Source organism: Dipodomys spectabilis, unplaced genomic scaffold (genome assembly GCF_019054845.1).
Source record: "Dipodomys spectabilis isolate Male_0828 unplaced genomic scaffold, ASM1905484v1 ptg000116l, whole genome shotgun sequence".
Taxonomy (NCBI): domain Eukaryota; kingdom Metazoa; phylum Chordata; class Mammalia; order Rodentia; family Heteromyidae; genus Dipodomys; species Dipodomys spectabilis.
This window is the reverse complement of record NW_024870793.1, coordinates 413,280-425,505: the sequence shown is the minus strand read 5'-3', so window position 1 is coordinate 425,505 and position 12,226 is coordinate 413,280. Positions and strand designations below refer to the sequence as shown.

General features: G+C 36.9%; 1 long non-coding RNA gene across 5 annotated transcripts in view; it reads left to right on the top strand.

Annotated features, from left to right (window-relative positions):
• The window catches only part of LOC122115096, a 33,241-nt gene extending 21,668 nt beyond the window's left edge, over nucleotides 1–11,573 (top strand). For 2 of the 5 annotated variants that reach the window (XR_006148702.1, XR_006148699.1), the window contains one exon: nucleotides 11,472–11,573. This is a non-coding gene — a long non-coding RNA (uncharacterized LOC122115096). Of the gene's footprint in view, nucleotides 1–648; nucleotides 797–10,372; nucleotides 10,508–11,471 lie in introns of those variants that run through there. The other 3 variants (XR_006148703.1, XR_006148701.1, XR_006148700.1) reach the window with 2 other exon arrangements.
• Nucleotides 11,574–12,226: the final 653 nt, after the last annotated feature.

The following is a 12,226-nucleotide window of genomic DNA, read 5'->3' as shown; positions in this document are numbered from 1 at the left end:
TGAGGTCCACAACAGATCATGAGGACAAAAAGGCTTAAAAAAATTGCAGCATGTCACAACATTTATGATGACAGGATAGGTTTGTGATGTCATGGTAGGTTAGTGATATCACAATGACAATGTGATGTTCAAAGGGGTTGTGATGTCACAATGGTTATGAATTCAAGATTTGTTTATGATATCAACCTACAGGCCACATTTGAAATGCAATGAAATCACAGAAAAGGCATTCATAATGTGTCTATGATGTCACAATGACAATGTGAAGTTATAATTCTATCATATTATTTTACTTTTGTGATTTCAGAATGAGCAGATGGTGTCAAAACTACAATGTGATGTCACAATTGTGATGATCTCACAAACTTTTTGATGTTAAAATGTCATGTTTGATTCTCAATTGTCAATATTTCATAGTGGGGATTTGGGTACACAAAGGGACTGTGATGTCACAAAACTATGTATTTTTTTCAAAGGTTATAAGAGGTCATAATAGGTTTGGGATGTCACAATGTGATCCTGGTGTCAAAAACAGCAATGTGATGTTACAATGTATTTGTGATGTCACAGTGTTGGTGAGGTCACAATGGGTTAGTTATATCATGAGTTTGTAATATCACAAATTTGTCCAATTTCAATTTCTCCTAGATCACCATGATACACTTAATAACCAGCAGTGACCCTATCATCCATGGGAACAGATAGTCATCATGGCCTCCTGGTCTGGACCACAGGAGAGGCGGGTGCATGCAGCTGAAGGGAGCAGCAAATGCTGCTGAAGGAGATAGGTTGTCAAGCCCCACATTGTGAGCTGCCATGAAGTGATTGGGCATGGACATTTGGGAAGTGATGATTGAAAACTCTTATGCAGGAAACATACTGCAGTGGGGGAAGGGTACAGCCTATACATAGGCTGCATGTTCAGAGCAACACAAGGGGAGAGAAAAGAGGGAAAGGCCTGGAAGGAAAGAAGTAAAGAGACTGCAGGAGGGTAAAAACCTGGGAGGAGAGGAAATTGAGGGAGACCAAGAGGTGAAGGATGGCAACTGGCCACCTGGACAGGGCAGGGCAGGCCTGTCAAGAGTAGAGAAGCCTGAAGAAAAGAAGGGAATGGTGAAAGGAAAAAAATGAAAAGACCTGAAAGGTAGGACAGGTCTGTAGAGAAGGAGGATCAATAGAAAGAAAAAAAAACCTTGTCCTTTGAAGTTTGGAGCTTTGGAGATCATTATTTTTGGGGTTGCTTATTTGCAGGCCAGATAACAAATGGTTGGGCTGCTCTTTGGAGGTCTGAGGGTTCATGGTTGAAGCTGCATTTAGCTGTGGGCATCTAGCCCAGGTCAAGGTAGACACTTGTTACAAAATTTATGAGGACGAGAGGTTTGTGATGTTGCATTGCATTAATAATATCACAATGTCAATATGAGGTCACAAAGGGATTGTAATATCACAATGGTGATGTGGTCACAATGGGTTTCTGAAATCAACCTATATGTCACATTAGAGATATAATGAAACCACAGAATAGGCAATCACATTGTCTCTATGACCTAACAATGAAAATGTGATGTCATAATGCTATGACGTCATTGTCATTTTGGGATGTCACAATGATTTGATGCTATCATAACAACAATGTGATCTCACTCTGGAGATGATGTGACAAAGTGTTTGTAATGTTACAATGGCATGTCTGATGTCAGTTGTCCTTTGTTCACAATGAGGATATGGTTACCCAAAGGGACTGTGATGTCACAAGTACCATGTGCTTTTTCAAAAGTGCTAAGAGGTCACAACAGATTTGGGATGTCACAAGGTGACCGAGATATCACTGTGGCAATGTGATGTCACAATGGGTTTGTGATGTCACAGTGGTGATAAGGTCACACTTGGATAATGGTGTCACAATGAATTTGTAATATCACCATTACATGTCCAATTTCATTCTACTAGATCACAATGAAGATACTAGTTCACATAAGGAGCTACAAGTCAGAAAGGCCATAAATTTTGTAAAATATTATGAGGAAATAATTGGTTGGTGAAAATGCAATGGTGAAAATCCCATTGGTAATGTGATGTTACCATTACATGGGAAGTATTGTTTTGAAGTCACAAATTGTTGGTGATGCCATACAGGTGATGAGGTCACATAGGTTTGTGATTTCCCAATGAGATGGTGATGTCAAAATCTCATGCCAGATCTCTAATTGACAATGAATATATAAGTTCAGGAGGGTTAATGATGTATCCAAAGGCATATGTTGGCACAAGTGTCATGAGTCTTAACAGGTTTGTGATGTCACAATGTGACTCAGTGGTCATGATATCTGGCAGTGTGTCACAGTGGTCATGATATCACAGTGGATTTCTGATATCACATGTCATACCTTAAGTATCATGAGTTAAAAAATTTATGAACTCAGAGAGACCAAAGGGATCACACTGGAAGCATGTCAAAAATTTATGAGAATAAGAAAGTTTGTGATGTCACAGTGGGTTAGTGATATCATAATTGCAATATGGTGTCATCAAGGTATTGTGATGTCATAAACATTATGTGGTCACAATTTATTTCTGATATCAACAAACCTGCCATTTTTGAAATAGAATGAAATCACAGAATAGGCATTCCAATGTGTCTGTGGCATCACAATGACCATGTGATATCATAATGCTATGATGTCATTGTTTTATGATGTCATGATGGGCTAATGTTTTCATAATGACAATGTGATATTACACTGGTGATGATGTCATAAAGGTTTTGCGATGTTAAAATGACATGTCTCATCTCAATTGTCATCAGCTCAAAATAAGGGTATGGATACCAAAAGGCCTGTGATTTCGCAAAGGCCATGCTTTCTTTCAAAGCTTCTGAGGTCATAATAGGTTTGGGATGTCACAATGTGATCATGGTGGCACAATGTCAGTGTGATATCCCAATGAGTTTGTGATGTCACCACAGTGATTAGGTCACAATGGTTTAGTGATGTCTCATCAAGTTTGTAATATAACAATGACATATACAATTTCAATTTCTTCTAATTCACTATGAGGATAATGTAATAACCAGTGGGGCCAGAATTATCTGTCTGAGCTGATAATCATTGTAAATTCTTGGCCTGGCCCACCGGAGAATGTGGGGAATGCCGCCAAAGGTGAAGTGTCAAGCCTCACATGGTGAGCTGTCAAGGAGTGATTGAGCATTGGGCAGTTTGGGAAGTGATTGTTGAAAACTGTTAGGCAGAAGACCCGTTAGAGTAAAGAGAGGTAAACCTATATATAGGTTGCATTTTCAGAGCATTGGAAGGGGAAATAAAAATGGGTGCTACATGGATGGAATAAAGAGAAAAATCTGAGAAGAGAGGAAGTTGATGGAGACCAGAAGGTTGGCAAGTGGTCATGGGGGCAGAGTAGGGCAGGCCTGTGGAGAGTGGAGGAGAGTGGAAGAGAAGAAGGAAGTGGTGGGAGGGATAAAGGGAAAGACCAGGAAGGAAGGACAGCTCTGTAGTGAAGGAGGGAGGAATGGAAAAGTAAAAAGCCTTGCCCATTGAGGTTTGGAGCTTTGGAGATCATAATTTTTTGGATGGTGGTTTGCAGACCAATTAAAAAGGGTGGTGCTGCCCATTGAAGTTCTGAGGTTTGTTGGTCAAGGATGATCTTGGACCTGGGTATCCAGTCCAGGATAAGGTAATCACAGTCCCCTTTCTATTGTAAATTGTTTTATTATATTAAATTTGACTCAATGGCTTGTGTCCTTGCTTTAGGGGTCATAAGTACATGAGTTCACAGAAAAAAGCTTGAAATCTCAAAGACCATGAATTTTCTAAGATGTGATGTCGCCATAGTAGGTTTGTAAAAACACAATGGAACAATGATGTCACGACGGCAATACCACAATATAATGTCAAAATAATGATTTCATACCACAATTAGTTGTTGATGCCATTCTCGTGATGAGCACAATAAATTTGTGATGTCACAATGAGTTCATGATGTCAGAGTGGCATGGCAGATCTCAATTGTCATTAATTGGGAATGAATATATGAGTTCAAAAAGTGACTGTAATGTCTCCAAAAGCATGTGTTGTCACAAACGTAATGCTGTTCTAACAGTTTTGTGATGTCACAATGTGACACAATATTCATGAAATCTGGCAATATGATGTCACAGGGGATTTCTGATATCACATGTCATACCAGAAATATGAGATTGAAAACAGATTATGAGCTCACAAGGACCTAATATATAACGAGGGCAGCATGGCACAAAACTTATAAGGACAGGACAGGTTTGTGATGGCACAGCAGGTTAATGATATCACAACGGCAATGTGAGGTCACAATGTATTGTGATATCAGAATGGTTATATATTGTCAAAATGGGTTTCTGAAATAGAATGAATTCATACAATAAGCCTTTACAATGTTACGTCTATGATGTAACAATGTCACTGTGATTTATACTGCTATGATGCCATTGTTGTTTGGTGATGTCACAATGAGTTGATGGTGTCATAATGACAATTTGATGTCACTGCTGATTTATGATGTTACAATGGTTATGAGGTCACATTATGTTTCTGATATCAACACATATGTCAAATTTGCAATAGAATGAAATAGCTTTGCACTGGTGGCTCACACCTGTAATCCTAGCTACTCAGGAGGCTGAGATCTGAGGATCGCAGTTCAAAGCCAGCTCAGGCAGGAAAGTTCATAAGACTCATCTCCAATAAAAACAACTAGAAAACCAGAAGTGGTGCTGTGGTTCAAGCGATAGAGTGCTCACCTAGAGCAGAAGAGCAGGGACAGCAACCAAGCCCAGAGTTCAAGCCCCACAACCGGAAAAAAAATACAATTAAAAATAAGCATTCACAATCTATCTGTAACTTCACAATGACAATGTGATCTCATAATGCTATCTTGTCATTGTACTTTTGTGATATCAAAAGTAGTTGACGCTGTCATAATGAAAATGTTATGTCACACTGGTGATGCCACAAAGGGTTTGTGATATTACAATGGCATGTCTGATACCAATTGGAAGTTCATAATGAGGGTATAGTTACACAAAGCGACTGTGATGTCAAAAAGGTCATATGTTTTTATCAAAGGTCTTAATAGGTTTGGGATGTCAAAATGTGATAGTGATGTCAAATGGTAATGAAAGTTCTCAATGGGTTTGGATGTCAAATTGGTAATGAAATCAAATAGTTTTGTGAAGTCATACCTCAAAATCACATGTCCAATTTCAGTTGCTATTTCACAATGAGGATATGAGTTCACAGAAGAAGACTGAAGTATAAAAGACCATGAATTTTCTAAAATGCTATGAAGACATACTAGGTTTTAGAAAACACAATGGAACAGTGATATAATAATGGCAATGTGATGTTGCAATATGATAACTTAATAAGGTTATCATATCACAATTGGTGATGCCACACTAGTGATGTTTACAAGAGGTGTGTGATGTCAAAATGGGTTGGTGATATCAAAATGACACATGTGATCTCAATTGTCATTAACTCACAATGAGTATATGAGCTCATAAAGGGACTGTGGTATCTCCAAAGGCATGCGTTGTCACAAAAGTGATGAAGTCCTAACAGGTGTGTGTTGTCAGAATGTGACAAAATGCTCTTAACATCTATCAGTGTGATGTCACTATGATCTAAATGTCACACTGGATTCGGGTATCACATTTCATACCTGGATTGGGTGTGAGAGGATTGGAATTTCACAGTGGGTTAGTGATATCACTATGGAAATGTGGGATCACAAAGGTATTGTGCTACCACAATGGCTATTAGATCACAATGTGTTTCTACTATAATAGGTTTGTGCTGTCACAATTTTTTTGGGAGGGGGTTTGTAATGTTTTGTGTTTTTTTTTTATTGTGAGAATATCGTACAGAAAAGTTACAATTACATGGGCAAGATAACGAGTACATTTCTTATCAAGCATTATTGCCTCCTCGTTTCCCCTTCCAAACTCTTCCCATACTCCTCCTCTCTCCCCACTCAATCCTCCTCCCACCCCCCACCAAAGTTTTTAAGTTCGTTTTTCGACAAAACAACTTGTACATCTCATTGTTGCAATAGGTCCTCCTGTATCCCTAGTTAAATGATTTGTTATTTTTTTCCCTTCCCCTCCACAAACTATACCAACATCAAATACAGTGAAAGTATGGGTTATACTGTGGGGGAGGGACATACAAAGCAACATAGAAATCATCTTATAAATATGATAGAAAAAATTGCATGAAAGGAAAAAAAACAAAAAAAATTGGAATACTTATCTTAGGGTTCATTCCAGTAACATCAACTTATCTGACCTTTTCTGCTTGACTCAGACATATACTAGTGATTGCAAATAAGGGAAACCTGGAACCTATGTTTCTTTGGGGCTGGATTACTTCACTGAATATAATTTTTTCTAAGTCTTTCTAATTCCTAACAAATGGGGCAATATCATTCTTTCTGATGGAGGCATAGAATTCCATTGTATGTATGTGTATATATATGTATATATGCCACATTTTCTTGATCCATTCATCTACTGAGGGGCATCTGGGTTGGTTCCATATCTTAGATATGGTAAATAATGCTGAAATAAATATAGTCGTGCTGGTAGCTTTAGTGTGGTCTTGTTTGTGTCACAACTGGTTGGAAATGTCACAATGGCATGCTGGATCTCAAATGTCATTAATTCACAATGAAGATATGAGTTGACAAAGGGACCGTGTTATCTTCAATGTCATGTGTTGGCACAAATGTGATGAAGTCCTAACAGATTTGTGAGTTCACAATGTGACACCATGGTCTTAATATCTATCCATATGATGTCACAATGGTCATGATGTCAGTCAATTTCTGATAGATATCATATGTCCTACCTGAATTATTATGAGTTTGAAAACAGATTCTAAGCCTACTGAAGGACTAAAATATCTTAATGGCTGCATATTACACAAGTTATGACTAAAAACACATGGTCTTTGGAGCTTAAGATCCTTTCTTTGAAATTGTATCCTCATTGTGAACTAGTAGAAATTAAAATTGGACATGTCATGGTGATATTACAAACTCATATTGACAACACAAACTCATTGTGACCTCATCACCACTGTGACATCACAACCCCATTGTGACATCACATTGCTGTTTTGCCTTCACAATCACATTGTGACATCACAAAGCTATTGTGAGCTCTTAGCACCTTTAAAGAAACACATAACCTCTGTGGCTTCACAGACCTTTGTGTAGCCATATCCTCATAGTGAACTAATGAAAATTGTGATCACACATAGTATTGTATCATCACAAATACTTTCTGCAATAATTATGACTGTGAAATCACATTGTCATCATAACACCATCATCTCATTGTGACATCACGAAACCCCAATAACACCATACCATTTTTCTCTTTTTTTCTTCTGTGTCTTTTTTATTATAAGTACAGTGTACAGAGGGATTACATTTACATGAGCAAGGTAATGAGTTCTTATCCTATCAAACATTGCTGTCTTAACATCACTTTGTCATTTTGATGTCATAGACCCATTGTGAATGCCTATTCTTTGATTTCATTCTATTTCAAATGTGCCATGTGGGTTGATATCAGGAAACCACTGTGAACTCATAACTTTTGTGACATCAAAATCTGTTTGTCACAGCACATTGCCTTTGTTATATCACTAACTCACTGTGACATCAAATACCTCTCCTTTCCTCATAACTTTTGTGGCATGCTATTGTGATGTCTTAGGCCCTTTGTGAGTTGAAAGTCTGTGTTCGACCTCATATTTCAGATACGACATGAGATATCTAAAATCCAGTGTAACATAATGATATCACACTGCTGGACATCATAACCATTGTGTCACTTTGTGACATCTCAGATCTTTTAGTTCTTCAGCTTTTTGACTACATATATATTAGTGACATCAGAATCCCTTCCCAAACTCATATACTCATGGTGAGTTAATGACAATTGAGATCCCATATGCCATTGTGACATCATGAACCCCTTGGGACATCTCCAATCTATTACGACCACCTCATCAGTATGGTGTCACCAATTGTGACATCAAAACATTATTATAACAAGATATTGAGACATCACATTGTGTTTGTGAAATCACTGTCCCATTGGGTTTTCTCATAATATGACCTCATACTATGAAGCTTCTTCTATCTCCTGGTATCCTCATATTGAATTCTAAGTAATTGAAATTGGATATATCATTCTGATATTACAAACAAATTTTGATATCACAAAACCGTTGTGATCTCATCCCACCACGGTGACATCAAAAACACAATGGGACATCTCATTTCCATTGTGACATGATGAATCACATTGTGCCATTCAGATTAGGACCTCTTACCACCTTTGAAAACACACATGGCCTCTGTGACATCAGAGAACCTTTTTTGTATCCATATTCTTATGGGGAACTAATGACAACTAACAGGCATACCATTGATACATAACAAATCCTTTCTGACTTCATCATAATTGTGACATCATGTTGGCATTATGACACCATCAGCTCATTTTGACATGTAAAACTACAATGACATCATAGCATTGTAACATCACATTGTCATTCTGATGTCATACACACGTTGTGGTTGCCTATTATGTTTTTCATTCTATTTTTAATGTGGCATGTCAGTTGATATCAGAAGCCCATTGTGAGTTCATGACCATTGTGATATCATGATGCCTTAGTAGCTTTACGTTGACATTGTGATGTCACATTGCCAAATTGATGTCACAATGGGATTTTGATGTGACAATGGTTATGATATCACAATGAATTTCTGATATCAACCCACATTTCAAATACAATGGTTAGGCATTCATAATGTGACTATGATGTCATAATGTCATAATGGCAAATGCTATAATGTCATAAGCTAAAGATGTTATAACAACATTTTGATGTCACACTGGTTATGACGTCACACAGAGTTTGTAATGTTACAATGGTTATGAGGTCACAATGTGTTTCTGATATCAACTGATATGCCACATTTGAAAAAGAATGAAATCACAGGATATACATTCACAATGTGTCTATGACAGCAAAATGGCAATGTGATGTCATAATGCTATGATGTCACTGTAGTTTGGTGATGTCACAATGAGCTGATGGTGTCATAACAACAATCGGATTTCACATTGGTATGACGTCACAAAGGGTTTGTGATGTCACAATGGCATGTCAGATCTTAATTGCCACTAATTTATGGTGAGGATATGAGATTGAAGTCACAACATACACAAATGAAGTATGATGATGCAAAGGCCATGTTTTTTGTTACAAGTGCTAAAGTTGCTAACAGGTTTTGTTTGTTCAAGTGTTAATGATATAAAAATGATATAATTATTGATATAAAAATGAGTTAATGATGTCCAAACTAGTTTGTAATGTGACATCTTATTTCACATTTGAATTGCTAGAAGTTCACAATGATACAATTCACAGAAGGAGCTTGATATCCCAAAGGCCATGAATTTTCTTATATGTGATGAGATCATAATAGGTTTGTGAAAGTATGTAATATCACAATTGCAATATGATGTCAAATTATAATGTCATAATAGTGTTGTTATATCACAATTATTTGATGATGCCATAATAGAGATGAGTTCAAACTAGTTTTGTGATGTCGCAGTAGATTGGTGATGTGACAATGGCATTCCAGACCTCAATTGTCATTAACTCACAATGAGTATATAAATTTAGAAAGGGCTTGTGATGATTCCAAAGCATTTGTTGGCACAAATATGATGAAGTCAGAACAGATTCGTGATGTGACAATATGACACAATGGACATTAAATCTAGTAGTGTGATGTCACAATGTTCATGATGTCACAGTATATTGCTAATATTTCATGTCATACCTGAAATAATATGTCAAAAATAGATTGAGCTCTCAATGAGCCTAACACAGTGGCAACATGTCACAAAACATGAGGACAGGACATGTTTGAGTTGGCACAGATGTTTAGAGATATCACATTGGCAATGTTATATCACAAAGGGATTGTGATGTCACAATGATTATGAAGTCAAAATGTGTTTTTTATATGAACCCACATGCCACATTTGAAATATAATGAAATCAAATAATAGGCATTCATAATGTATATATGATGTCACAATGACAATGTGATATCATAGTGGTGTGATGTCATTACATATTTGTGATGTCACAATGAGCTGATGTCATAATGACAATGTGACATCACACTGATGATTATATTATAAATCCTTTGTGACATCCATACATCATCCATCCATACTCAGAGACATGGAGTTATTGCCTTCTTTTTTTTTCTTTGGCAGGTCCGAGGTTGAAATATGAGCCCAGGCCCTATGTCTGATCTCCTCTTGCACAAGAGTAGTCCTCTGCCCTTGAGCCACAGCCCCAACCCATGGGGATATTTTCCTGTGATCTCTTAGAAATAAGAATGTCGTGGACTTTCCTGCCTTTGCTGAATTCAAATTGGCATTCTATACATCTCAGCCTCCTGAGGAGCTAGTATTACAGGCAGGAACCACTGACAGCTGGCTTTCTTTTCTTCCTGTTGTTCTTTTTTTCATTGTGACCATCTGAAACCTTCACAGTATTATTCCAATGGTTTTCATTGGAAGTAAACTACCTAACCCTGGAGTTCCAATGCCAGGACTGCCACCCACAAATGGAGAGAGATCCTAAAAGACTAGTTCCTATTTATGTGAATGTTAATGGAATGTGTAATAACAATTAATTTTGCAGTTAATTCGTGATTCTATTTTATAATGCCACACAAAAATTATTGGATTTATATCTTCCATTCTAGCACCATGGTTTGATTCCCCTAATGGAAGGATATTGACTAATTTTTATTAAAATTTTTATAAGTATTCAACCATGATACTTCATTAAATGGAGACATAATTTAATAACTAATAATGGGTGACTATATTTATATAATTTAATGATATCCTCACATTCTCTCTCTGTATATGTGTGTGTGTGTGTGTGTGTGTGTATGTATATATATAGCCTTCTACACATCCATCAATATATATATAGGGCACTACTGTGGCTTGATCACAGGTCCTTAGAACTTCCTGGCAGCTCAGATTGCCAGAGGCTGGTGTGCTAAGACTGTGACCCCACTTATGGATTAGTCATTGTAGGACGTGAGTTGAAATCCCAGCATCGCCAAAAATTTATTCATGTAGGAAGAAACCACTTTTGACACATTTTTTTCCTGAAAAAAAAAATCCTGGGTCTCAGTATGATGTATAATCCATATGCAAATATATACTCGTGATAGGATGTAATAAATGAAATGTTATATGTGTAATAACAATAAATAAATAAGGGTAATAAATGTCATACTTACTAAACCCATGTATGTAAATAGTGATCATATATGAATATTATTTTTTCCAGTGCTGTGGCGTCAATTCAGAGCCTGTGAACTGGTCTGAATTTCTTGTCTTCAAGGACCGAGAGCTTCCCCTTCACCCACAATGCCACAGAGTTACCCAGACCCTGAGTTCAAATCCCATGCCAGACAGAAAAATTCCAAAAAAATTCCATCCAGGGCTTTATTTCATTTTTTTTTTTTTTGGCCAAACATGGGGCTTGAACTCAGGTCTTGGCATCTCTGCCACAGCTGAGCTTGGGATCCTAGGACCCAAGTTCAAATCTCGGTGTTAGCAAAAAATAAAAATAAAAAGGAGAAGGATAAAAGAGAGAAGTTCAAGAAGGTGGTTTTACATTTTTTTGCTTTGCATTGTGACCATCCTGGGTCTAAATGACAAGGCCCAGAATGTGTACATGATCTTACATGCTGATGTTTGTCTGGCTATTATGATAGCCATAGCCGAAACCTCAACTTAAGCCTGGAGGTCAAATCCTGGGACTGACACTAATGATTGGCGGGAGATTCTAAGAAACACATTCCAAAATACACCCATACAAATGTTATAAAAGTAACAATTAAATTAGTAGTTAGTGTATGAGTATACTATAAAATTATACACAACAACTACACTACATTGACTAATTTTCAATTAATACTTTATTATGTATTCAACCATGATACTTAAAAATGGAAGGAACAATTTTTCAATAATTGGCAATAATATAATTTATGTAATTTAATAATATACACTCATCTTTCTCTTGTTTTATACATATAT